The sequence below is a fragment of the Scophthalmus maximus genome, chromosome 10 (genome assembly GCF_022379125.1).
Source record: "Scophthalmus maximus strain ysfricsl-2021 chromosome 10, ASM2237912v1, whole genome shotgun sequence".
NCBI lineage: Eukaryota > Metazoa > Chordata > Actinopteri > Pleuronectiformes > Scophthalmidae > Scophthalmus > Scophthalmus maximus.
In genome coordinates, this window is record NC_061524.1 from 22,403,249 (window position 1) to 22,415,983 (window position 12,735).

Sequence of the window (12,735 nt, forward strand, 5' to 3'; positions counted from 1 at the left end):
TGTAACTTTAAATGTCAAGATGCTGATTTGAGGTGCAGTCAATCTGTCTCGACCCATCTTGTTTACGTCTCTCTCCTCCCTCTGAACCCCTTCTGCTGCGGCAGGGAGTCGAGTGAGATGTGTGGGTGCACTTCCCTCTCTCTGCATTGACCCGCTGCTCCGCTGCACTCTGCTTCCACAGCATCCCGCCGGCTGCCTAGCAACGCTCAGTGTCCATGGCAACGGAGCCAACAAACGCCTCCACTCCTCCTTGGCCTGTACCCCTCAATTAGGGCTGAAGTGTGGCAATCAGGAGAGCAGAGTCACAGAGCGGATTAACAGGGAAGGTCAGGAGCAGCCTGGGTGAGCAGGCTTCCAGAACCCCAACCAACTGGCTTCCTGACTATTTTAATAATTTTTGTAAATTTAATTTTAACTATTTTCCCATCTGCAACATTTTTACTCATACTTCTGCCCTAAAGTTTCTGATGTTGTGTGATCTAGGGTTAGGGTTAACCCTAAAACTGCTTTTAATTGTGTCCTATTGTTGATAGCATGACTCTGACTGACACAGCATCAGTCTTCGACTGTGGTTTGACGGTTCCATCCTCCTGCACTCTACTGATTGAACTTCACAATCAAGTAATTTTTTTTTCCTGCCAGCTTCAAGTCATTAGTCAAATAATAAATTCTGAATCATTTCAGATCTTCTAATCAAGGTATTGGCCCTTGACTAACAAGAATAACCTTATTGCATGTTCAAAGTTAAATTCAGTGTTGTTGTTGTTTTTATGTTCTTTGCTAAAATGTGAGTGTTGTATTCATGATATTCATTTCATTCGCCACGACAGTCCATTATTAGAGTCTAAAGAAGGTTCTCTGGGTTCTTTACATAGTTTTAGTGATTATTGAGGAGGTCCTCTGGGTCTTTTCAGGGTGTTTTGATGGTTCGGTTCCCGAGGTCCTTTAAGTTCTCAGAGTTGTTTAGAAGGTTCTATGGATAGATTCGAGAGGTTTAAGTTGTGATTAAGAATGTTCCAGTAGTCCTTTATGTGGTTGTGGAAATTATTTAAGGGGTAGTAGTGGTCAATGAGGACATTCTCAGGGGGGGTTTCTAGGGATCTTTCTGAGGTTCCAGTGGTCACTGAGGATGTTCTACATATCGTTTTGTAAGTTTAAGCAATCAATGGGAAGGTTGTATCGGCCATGTAGAGGTTTTAGTGGTCCTGTATACAGTTCTTCAATCAATCAATCAAAAAGTGTAAAATCACCATTAGTCATAGTCTCGATGCACTTTACAATTAAAGGAACACAAACTAACAGACAGCAATAAGACAAATGAACATCATTAAAACAGGTATTATAAAACAATAAAAAAAACTGACATAAAAACAATAAGTTCAAATAAGTGATGATGTGCTATGGCTGGCTATGATATAATGAGTTGAGGTGGGTTTTCAATCTAGATTTAACATTTTCTACTGAGCGAGCTTCTTTGACATGCGGTGGGAGGCTCTTCCAGAGATGAGGTGCACGGCACGGGAATGATCTGTAACCAACAGATTTTTTTTTTTACCTGAGGAATGAGCAGGAGACCAGTATGGAGGGAGCGAAGAGGGCGTGAAGGTGTATATGGTGTCATGAGCTCGGTTAAAAACAGAGGCGCAAATCCATGCAGGGCCTTAAAGGTTAAAAGAAGAACCTTAACATCAGTTTAGCTTGCACTGGAGAGAGGCCGAACGGCTGTTATGTGATCATACTTTCTTTTATTTGTCGAGATTCTGGCTGCAGCATTCTAAGCAAGTTGAAACCCTTTAGTGGCACAATGAGGAAAACCAGAAAACAGGACCTTGCAATAATCGAGTCTAGAAGGCACAAATGCATGGATTACAGTTTCAGCATCACACAACGATAAAACAGGTTGAATTTTAGCAATATTAGAAAAAAATGCTGTGGTGGTAAAGCCTTGAAACAAGACTGGAATATCAGACGAGGATCGAAAAAATTTCGGTTTTAATTTTGTTCTTTGGGAGGTTTCGGAGCATCGAAGATGAACTTCATGGTGGAACTTTATGTTACAAACACACTTTGTCCACCGCCTGTAGATTACATATATTTGGGCATTTATTTCACTCATTTATTTCTATAACACTCATCTAAACAAGGTAACAACATGCTTTCAACATACAAGAAAAAAAACAAACATCAGTTAATCTTGCATTAAAATTATTTTCTATAAAAATATATTTGAAGCCATGATTTAAACACAGGTAAAGTAAAGTCTAATCTGCTCAGGCAAGGAAGCCAGAGCCTCGGGGTCCTGATGGCAAAAGCCTGGTCACCCTTAGTTACCAGCCTTGACTGTAAATCTTAGGTTACGGCTTGGAGCATAGGGAGTTAAGTGGCGATGTAAAACTTTATATTTGACGGGCCAGCGACGCTGAGATTTAAAAGCTATGGAAATAATCTTAAAATCCATCTTAAATTTAACTGGCAGTCAAAGAGAAATAGGTCCTACGCTTGGTGATGGTAAAAATGTGAGCAGCAGCTTTCTGCACTAGCTGAAACAGAGACATTGAGGATGGTTGAACAATGCATATAAATAGTGCATTGCAGTAGTCTGAGCGTGAAAAGACAAACATGACCCATAAAAAAAAGATGTCAAGGAACTTCCTCATCCTGACAAAACAGTTCAGAACCGGTTTGTCTTTTGTAGTTCTCAGTAGATGTGCAGCTGAAATTTAAATTGATCTCCTGTTCATACTAGTGCTGAATAGCAGCAACAGTTTCTGTGTTTATGATAGTGGTCTTTTATTTCAAATATAGTGATGCCACGGTGGCAGCAGTGGCCCAATTAACAGTAACACTGTGGTAGCATATGTAGTAGCAATGGAGGAACAGTTGGTGAAGCAAGATTACATTTTGACATCAACTTGTTTGCAGAACGTTGTTATGAGACTTGTAGTAAAATCAAACAGCCACTAGAGGGAAACATAAATCTAAAAATGAGTATTTTCAGGGTCTCTGTCTGTCCTGTAGGGGGCGGTATATTCCTGCTGCTTTGTGACTCATTGGAAACCCTTTGGCTCATCTCTGTATCTGTGTGTGTGTGTGTGTGTGTGTGTGTGTGTGTGTGTGTGTGTGTGTGTGTGTGTGTGTGTTCATTGATGTAATCTCCTGCTGTATTTCAGCTGTGGCACATAATGAATTAGATGAGCAGTATGAAATAGATGAGAGGTGACAAAACTCTGAGTCTCTGTTCTTCCGTGGTCCTGGTTTCACTGCACTTCATGTTCTAAACTCAAGGCCTCCTGCCTCCTGGTGTCTTGTAGTGTTGACGATTCTCGGAGTAAAAGATACTCAGACGCAGTCATACACATGTTGAGGGGAGTAGACAGGTTCTTTCAGAAACACTCCAGGGTTCGTCTACCTACTTGTAAATATTTCTAATGGTTTATCTGAGCTGCGTTTCCTCCTGAGAGGTTCATAATGAGAATCCTTCCCCCAGAGAGACTCAAGAGAGGGATCGAGCAGTTCCTCAAGACATCAAACAGTAAATGAGATCCTCCAGTGAACTTCAGATATTGCTGCAGTTATAAGGAGAGCATAGATATACATATTCACATTCATTCATTGAAGGAACATGCAATTTAGGGTTAAGTGTCAAGGACAGATCGGCATGCTGCTGGGGGAAGTTGGGGTCAAACCACCAACCTTCGGGTTAGAGGATCACCATCTCTACCTTCTGACCCGAGTGGAATTTATAAAATCAAGATCAGTTTACACAGTAACTTATTCAGATAAGATAAGATAAGATGATATGATATGATATGATATACTACAATATAATATCATAATATCATATCATATAACATCATAGTATATCATATCATATCATATCATATCATATCACATCATATCATATCACATCATATAAGATAACATAAGATAAGATAAAATAAGATGACCCTTTATTGATCCCAATAGGGGGAATCCAAACTTGACACAGCAGCACAGAAGTGCAGCACAAGGGGAAAATGTATGAAGAAAATATAATAAGAATAGACTTCTTAGAATAGAAATAGGAATAGAAATAGGTTAAACCATACATACAATTTCCAGATGTATATTTAAGGTCACACATCTAATTGGGTTCATTGACAAATGATAAAAGAAGAATAGAGTATACAGATATGGATTTTTGTGGGCCGATACTGATATTGATATTAGGGGGGAAAAAGTTTCCGATATCAATATCAATATCAATATCAATATATATAAATATAACAATATATCAATATATATATATATATATATATAAAGAGAGAGAGAGAGAGATTGTTTATATATATAATCTTTCAATGATTCCTAAGATGTTGTAATCAAACCTGTATGCCAAATAAGTTTAACTGATGCCTGATATTATAGTTTAACCATAAACTTTATAATAAATAACTATAAATAAAAAGAAAACTCAAATTCAACGAAATTTATTTTCTTAAAATAACATTGTAAAACATAAATGCACATTTTTTTCTGCATCATTTATTCTGTACAATAAGATATTGGTAAAGATAAGCAGTGATACCGATATGTCTGTGAAAGGGCTCATATGGTCGGGCTCTAAAGAGTAAATGAAGAGGTATGATATAATAATTTCATATGGCTTGTTGGTGACAGGTGTGGTTTATATACGTGCATATAGACTAAACTTTTATGAATATTTCCAGACCTGCCTTCTGACAGACAGTGAACATAACATAACCAGTGATGTCAAGCACCAGGACAGGAAATGAGAGGCTGCAGCTTCATCAACCGGATGATGATGATGATGATTATGATGATTTCAAGCCAGTGCTAATCGCTTTGTTCGTGTGTCTTATTGTTTTAATGATGTTTCCAACACCAGGTTAAAATAAAACAAATGGTAAATCACATATAAGCACCGAGCACGTGTTCAAATCATAATCTCCTATTCCTTTCCGTCATTTCCTCCTTCATCCGTCTCCTCCTCCTCTGTCTCTCCAGCTACCTCTCTTTTTTCTTTCCCCACTTTTGTCTCGCCTCCCTCTTTCTCTTTTATTCATCCCCGTTTTTTCCTCCTCTCCACCATTGTCTTCCCTCTGCAGCATCCTCTCGCCTCTTTTCTCTCTGCTCCCTCCTCATGGTTTTCCTCCCTGTTCTCCCTCTTCGCCCTCCATCCCCTCATCCTCCCTCTCCTCTTTTTCCCCTCCTCCTCCTCCTCCTCGCGCCGTCCCGTGTGAACAGAGCCTCTTTTCTCTCTCTTTGGATGACCGCCTGTTCCTGGAATTCAGAAACCCCTCTCACTTTTAATTTATGCGCATATTAATTGTTCTCCATTGTAATTTCCACCGTGGGATACGACATGCAAATGCGCCATTTGTGCATGAGCGTGCGTGTGTCTAATTGTCAGCGTTCACACACTTTTAACAGTTAATTCAAATTACACCTGATTTATTTCAAGCCTATGGATACATTTTTTAAATCGGCAAATAAGGCATGATTTTTTTTTCATGTGTTCATTAAATTTTAAATCGTATTTGCACGAAAACAGACAAATGAAATAGGCTACTGTAAAATAAAAACAAACAAAAATATATAGATAAATCCACTCCGCACACCACCAGATCATGATGTGTTGTTTTATATTGTTTTCGAATTACACATAAACAATACATATTGAACTTTAACTTTCAAGTTTTTACTCGCTGATTTTCTTACACTTGGAAGATCATTTGTCTTTTAAAACCTCTTTATTATTGAATCCCCTGAGGAGGAAACAAATGTTAAGAGAAAAATTTCAGTTTCAGTAAAACAAAAGATTTTTGAAAAAATGTATTTGAATTACAGTTAATTGTTGTTTATTTTCATTTATTTCATTTTCGTGCCCCTCTGATTTTATTCAATATTCAATAAAAAAAACTTTCTGTTCATGATATCAAAACTTTTTGTCTGAGTTTTTCTTTCTTCTGCAGATTTTGAGACTGAAAAAAAAATTCAGCTGCACATTTTCCTCCAAAGAGTCTGTTCACGTCGTGTGTGTGTGTGTGTGTGTGTGTGTGTGTGTGTGTTTGCGTGCGTGCGTGTGATTAGAAAATTATTGCTGATTTCCGATAACGTGCCTGCCAATCAGAGCGAAGCATTTTTCAGATAATTATTATTTCCTGTTGAAGTTCAGCTACAGACAAACATTTATGGGGTTGAACTAAATGTCCACAGGTCCTTTAAGAGATATTTTAAATGATCTTTGATAAACACCTCCTGTGATATCAATGAAATGTATATTAAATCGCTGATTTTACTGCTCCAGTCTTTGCACACTTTGTGTCTTAAATACAGTAAATGGAATAGTGTGAATGTGTCAGTGAGAAGCACTGGGGCCTGGTTAATAAATTCTGTTGATTTTAACTTTTATTTCAATTGTTAACATTTTTTTATTTTATTCCATTACGTTTTCTCACTTTTTAACCAGGTCAAACGAAGTTTAAAGAACAGTGAAATGTCTGCGATGTAGTAGCTATAGTAGGATTTAATGACCTGTTGAGAGGAGGATTTGTTTGAAAAAAAAACTATATTTTTCTTCCTCCATCCATCATCGACTTACTGTATCATTAGTGTGAATAGACGACATCGTGATTATATTTGTATAAATAATCATAATAATAATAATAATGATAAACTGGTCTACAGTCAGTGATCATGAAACTTTGAAATCTCAACCGAATTTATTTTTACTACTTATTTTTAATTCATTCATCACATTTAACGCTGTTTTTCATATAATAATTAGTACACACACACACACACACACACACACACACACACACCCCCCTCCCTCCATCCCCTTTCAGCTGCGTGCACGCGGCCTCTCTCTGGATCTGAGTCTGGATCTGGATGCACAGCGCCACTGCGCATGTCCTCGTAGTGAAAGGATTAAGCAATTCATTTCGCATGAAGCATCATGTCATCACAAGTGTTTTATTTCTATTTTTTTAGAAGAGGAAGAAGATGTAGGAGAAGCAGAGGAAGTAAACCCCTCAGAGCCCTGTGACCTGTCTGACCATGTCTCCAACCTGCTGCTGCTGTTTGGTAAAACACATCAATTAAACGTCACAACATCAGCAACAGAAGCAAGATTCAGATTCAGCCCATCACATGTTGCTGCGCTTTGAAGAGGAGACAGTGATGAGCTCAAACCAAACACTAGACACAACGTGATCACAGTGTAATGACACATAGATTTCAATCAATACAACACACCTGCCACAAAATAAAAACCTTTAGCAGGATTATAATGTTCAGATTATACTGACACTGTCAGATGAGTCTTAATCTGACAGTGTCAGTCAAACACACACAACATCGTTTTCTGTGTAGAGGCAGAATCTGTCTGAGCTGCTGCATTGGATTTTACATGTGTACCTAATAAAGTGACCACCGAGTGAATAATGGCCAGTCAAACAAAATAAAATCACGGTGCCATTTTCTAATAAATTATTATTACATTGTTACTAAATTAGGCTTTATATATGAAAATTCACTGATTATGTCAGTTATGTTATTCATAAAAAAAACTGTGGGAGAAAAAAAATCCATGTGCCAAGATTTTTATCATCCCCTTGGAATTTTTGATTCTTTAACCATCAGGAAAATCACCTGATGATCAGCTGTGAAATTTTTAAATGAAAATATAAATCATGCAACTTCTGATTACCTATATCATTTATGAATGGATTTCAAACACAACTGTAGAAAAGACCCAGACAGTTGTTATTGATAAATGGATTCGAATTAGTGATTTCTTAAGAACTATTATTTTTTGAATAGTTAAATCTTTGATAAACTATGCCAAAGGGTTAAATGAATAAAACCAACACTCCTACAAATGATCCAATCAGCACCGAACAGCAACTGAGACGATGTGTGTGAACCATCAAATACACAAACCCTATTTTATAAAAGACAAATAGGAATATTCCCCCCAGTTGCATATAAGCAAGAAGGCTCACTTAAAAACGAAACCATGCAATATCACCTCTGTGTCGACTCTAAACGTGGATGAACATCGTTATTAAGATTTATTGAAATCTGAAAGACAAAAAGTAAAAAAGAAAAAAGTCTTGTTAATGCAGATACAAACGGGCACTGAATTGGTGGAGGACTTTTGTGGTATTTTAGCAAATTTAAAACTATTTCTGCAAAAATAATTTAAAAAAATGCAACGAAGTTCCCGAAAGGCTCAAATGTGGTGGAGCCATGAACTGCTCCTGGTTTCTCAACCGTCACTCGACACCTGGATTATTAGATCAAGGTTCCTCACGAGCAGAATCAGTGTGGGTTGATAAAAACACAAAGACGGTGAGGTGTAAATCTCACAGCCTGATCTAAACCTCATGATTTCATATATGTCTGTCGTTGTTGTTGGGTTTTAAAAAACAATACAAAAAACAAGTCCTCCTCTGGCCTCGAGCATCAACGTCCGTGTGAAAACCCTTCTCTCCTCCTGAGAGTCCACATGCACGGAAATAACACACGAACACGCACGTACACTCACACCCTCGTTTCCCTGCAGCGCCGACATGGATTTCTGACTCATTTGCATTTATGCAAATTCGTTTCTAATTGCAGGCGTAATGACTCTGTCGTGGGAGATTTTTCAATCCGCCATGTTTGTTTTTTTTTCATTGCTGCATGGATGGCATTTTTTGTTGTTGTTGCTCCCTGTTCGTTTTTAAAAAAACAAAAGCGGACTTTTCTCTTATTTGCAGCCGCTCACCCGACAGGAATCCTGCTAGAGCTCCACGTAACATTTAGAGAGAGAGAGTGGGAGACCATTTTTAAATTTTTTTTTTTTTTTTGCTTCTTAAAAAAGGCTGCAGCGGTGAAGCTCCTGCTGCTGCTTTGGGCTTGTGGATTTCAAGAGAAGCAAATGACGCTGCAGGAGAATCTGTAACTTGGAGGTGAGTCCCAGGATTTGCGGCGGCAGCCTGTGGCTTCTAAAGCCATGTTTGCAAAGAGAAAAGGGCACAATGGCAGGAGTTGTGAGGATCTGCGCTTCCAGAATCACAAGAGGGGAAACCGAGGCTTGGTTCTGTTGGGATGACCTCTGACAGAAATATTAATGATCCAATCTTCAGGGTTTCATGTGTCAGAGAAAACAGGTTCATATGTGAGTCGAATGAAAAAAGACGAGAGCAGAATTCAGTGTTTTTTAACAGTTTTCTGTTTTCTTTTGTCTCAGTGCATCTCTGCTTTTTGTTTTAATTTAACACCCCACCGTTCACTGCTTAATGAACAACAAGGAAAGACAGTGGTGTGTGTGTGGGTGTGTGTGTGTGTGTGTGTGTGTGTGTGTGTGTGAGAGAGTGTGTAGTGGTGGAGGTGTCAGAGTTGGGGGTGTGTAGGGTGGTGGTGGTAGGGTGGGGTAGGGGGGGTTAGTCTGTCTGGTTTGGCACAAGGAGGCTGTTCGGCCCCCATAGAGCTCCAACAATGTGGGCAGATTTGGAGGGGACAAAAGATCCGCAGCTTTGAGTTGCAGAGCACGTCTCCGACACTGGGACCAGGCGTTCACTGGGACACTGGGACACTGGGACGTGACACCGGGGAGGTGCTGAGGCAGAGGACGGCAGTTCGACCTGCAGCTCCAGCTGCACAACAGGTAGCCAGAACAGGGGGGTCCAGTTCGGACAGATCCCCGTGCACGAAGCGAATCGTGTGGCCTGATCCAACACAATAATCGCTTCTAAATTTCTTCTCCACATCTTCGTTGTTCGGAACAGAGCTCGTCACCGAAACAGCTTTATTATCAGAAATAGAATGAGACGTGACTCCTGCTCACCTTTTGTCCCGACTGCTGCTGCATGAGCTGAAGATATTCAACTGTAGCCGTCACAAACACATGCATGTAGAAGTGGACAAGTCTCTCAGAAGAGCTCATCTCCCCACTGAGGCCCAACTGTTTCCTCAAAGTCAATCCAGCCTCAGCTGATCCAACAAAGCAATGCAGGTCATGCAATTATAATCTCTGTTTGCAGAAGAATGATATGTCCATAAAAAAAAAAAGAATTACACTAAGAGCAGCATTTGTTGATTCTTTACTCCATCCACACGATTTCAGCTTCACATTAGTGATGCTTACAGGTTTTCTGGCTCTATTTGTTTCTGTATTATTTGCGCCAAATCTCACACAGTCATAGGTACCAGCCTCCTAAATATGCCTGTTTCTTTCCATCAAGATCCACAAATTATTCCCTTGGAAATACATGACATGTCAATTTAACAAAAAATGTCCTGTATCGCACAATGATAGAGCCCTTTAATCCGGATCCATACCAACAATTAATGGATTATTTCTTGACCCATGTGCCATCTTTCCACCACGTTTACTGACAAACTGTTTTTTTGATTAAATCCTGCTGACAAACAAGAAATGAACATGGGGTGAAAACAGAACCTCATTGGTGGAGGTTTAAAATCACCCATTCAGTTCACATGATCTTTGAGAACCATCTTGCTGATGCTGAAATGTATAAAGCTGAGAAAGATGCTCAACAGTGGTCTCAAGTCGCCGAGCGTCGTCGGCTCTGAGCAGACGGAGTAACATGTGTTCCCTTACCTGATGTGGGGGTCTGGGGCTCGAATCCACATCACAGCAGCCGAGACATTTCGTTGACCGTGGAATATATGGGTTCCTGCGCGTCATTGCATCATATACATGTGTGTCATACAGTATCACTGGCTGCGGCAGAGCGTCACGTTTATAGAAGACTGGAAAACGCAGTTAGGTTTTGAAATAAATCATGTTTGTCATCGTAGAAATGAGAAATTGGGGACAAATTTAATTTGTCAGTGAAACACGGGACAAAGGCTTTCCAATCATAGACCAGATAATATAATAATGTTAAATATTATTACTTCCAAAACTGCAGGCTAATGTCTAAGAGTGGCCATAGTTGAACATAGTGTGTATGTGTGTGTGTGTTTTGATGAGGACTATTGCTTCTCATATGGAGAAAACCGTCACAGTGAGGAAGATCCTCCTCCATGATAAAAAGAGAGAGAGAGAGAGCAACCAGCGTGACAATCTAACAAAAAAAGCTGTTTATCTGATATGAGACCTGAGATCTGAAACATTTTCTGCTCTGTTCTTTTCGCCTGTGCACCGTCGCCTGAGTCGTTCTTTTCTTTTTTTTCTTCTTTTGGCTCTCGTTGGTTCCTTTTCATGGAAGTGTTTGACATGCTGGTCAGCAGCTGAACCGGTTGACGGAAGTTTCTCAGCTCAGCGCGGACAGTGTGTGTGCCTGTGAACATCCTGCTGCCAGTTTAAAGAAGCAATCTTAAATATAAGGCTTAAAAAAAACCGACTAGAATGGCACGCACGGCCAGGGCCCAACACTGCTTCTTAAATTCAATCAAGCTGCACCAAATCTCACACACTCATAGAATCTGTTCACTCAATATGTCAGATTTTTTTCCATCAAGTTCCACAAATGATTCCCTGGGAAATCAATGAAAATATTGTGGAAAAGATTCTATCAAAAAAAAAAAAAAAAAATCAGCCCCTTTGTTGGATCCATGACAAAATTTAGTGGATTCTTTCTTGGTCCATGTTCCATACTTCCAGTTTTTGTGTAATCCTGCTGACAAACAAACGGACAGGGGTTAAAACTCAACCTCCCTGGCGGAGGTAACAACAACCCCATAACAAAAATCTAAAATGCACTGAGGAGTTGTCATGGCAACTCATTATCATGGGGACAGATATGGTGAAGTTATGTTTTCTGATCTCGGTAAACGTTTGTTTATCTGCAACGTGTGTAAATAAAGCAGGAAGAATGTTTTAATAGTCCGTTTTTTTAAATTCAAAACCACAAAATTATTTTTTTTCTAATCAGAGAAGCTCGTCTGTTACATATGATATGCAGCTCAAAACAGCAGCTCTCTCAACTGTGTCTGACAAGTGTCACGGTGTGGATTTATCAGATTGCCAGTGGTTAGCATTAACACGCCGCACTTGTTCTGCACCTGCAGCCTGAACAGTGTCGGCAGTGTGTGAGGGACAGACAGGCCTGTGGCGTCTTCATACCAACAGGACGTAAATGTGCTTTTTCAGAGTGAGGTGTCTTTGGTGATTTAAAGTGTCTCGGTCAGACCAGGTATCTGCAAGATTCGTAATCTTAAACATGTATTATAATAATAAATGATCACAGGCTGTATGAAACTCTGAGAAAAATAATGCAGAAGACTCGTCACGTGTCCTGCAAAACCTGAAATCTGCTGAATGAATCATACACGTGTGGAGTGATAATGTTCCCACAGGTGATTTCAACTGTCCACAACATTTATTTTCTTCATTGATATTACTGTGACAATAATGGACTTGATTTGCTCATTTACTGTTTCTTTTTCCCTAAACTGTCAAAAATAGTGGAACAATGTTGGTGACATCTTTAAATAATCTCTTCTAGTCCCTCCAACTGTCTAACACCCGCATTGATTTAGTTTACTTTCAAATAACACTAAGAATATAAGTAGATCTGCACTTTTGAGGAGGTGGAAACATCCAGAGTTTGGCTTTTTGCCTGGAAATGACTTTAATGTATAGATCGGCGTAGCCAGACTAATACTCAAATGTTTATAAAGGTATTCTGGGAGAGCAAATTGAAATGAGCTCCCAGAATTAGGACGTGGGAGGAAAGGAGACAGAGGTGGAGGGGAGGGGGTTGATGCAGGAAT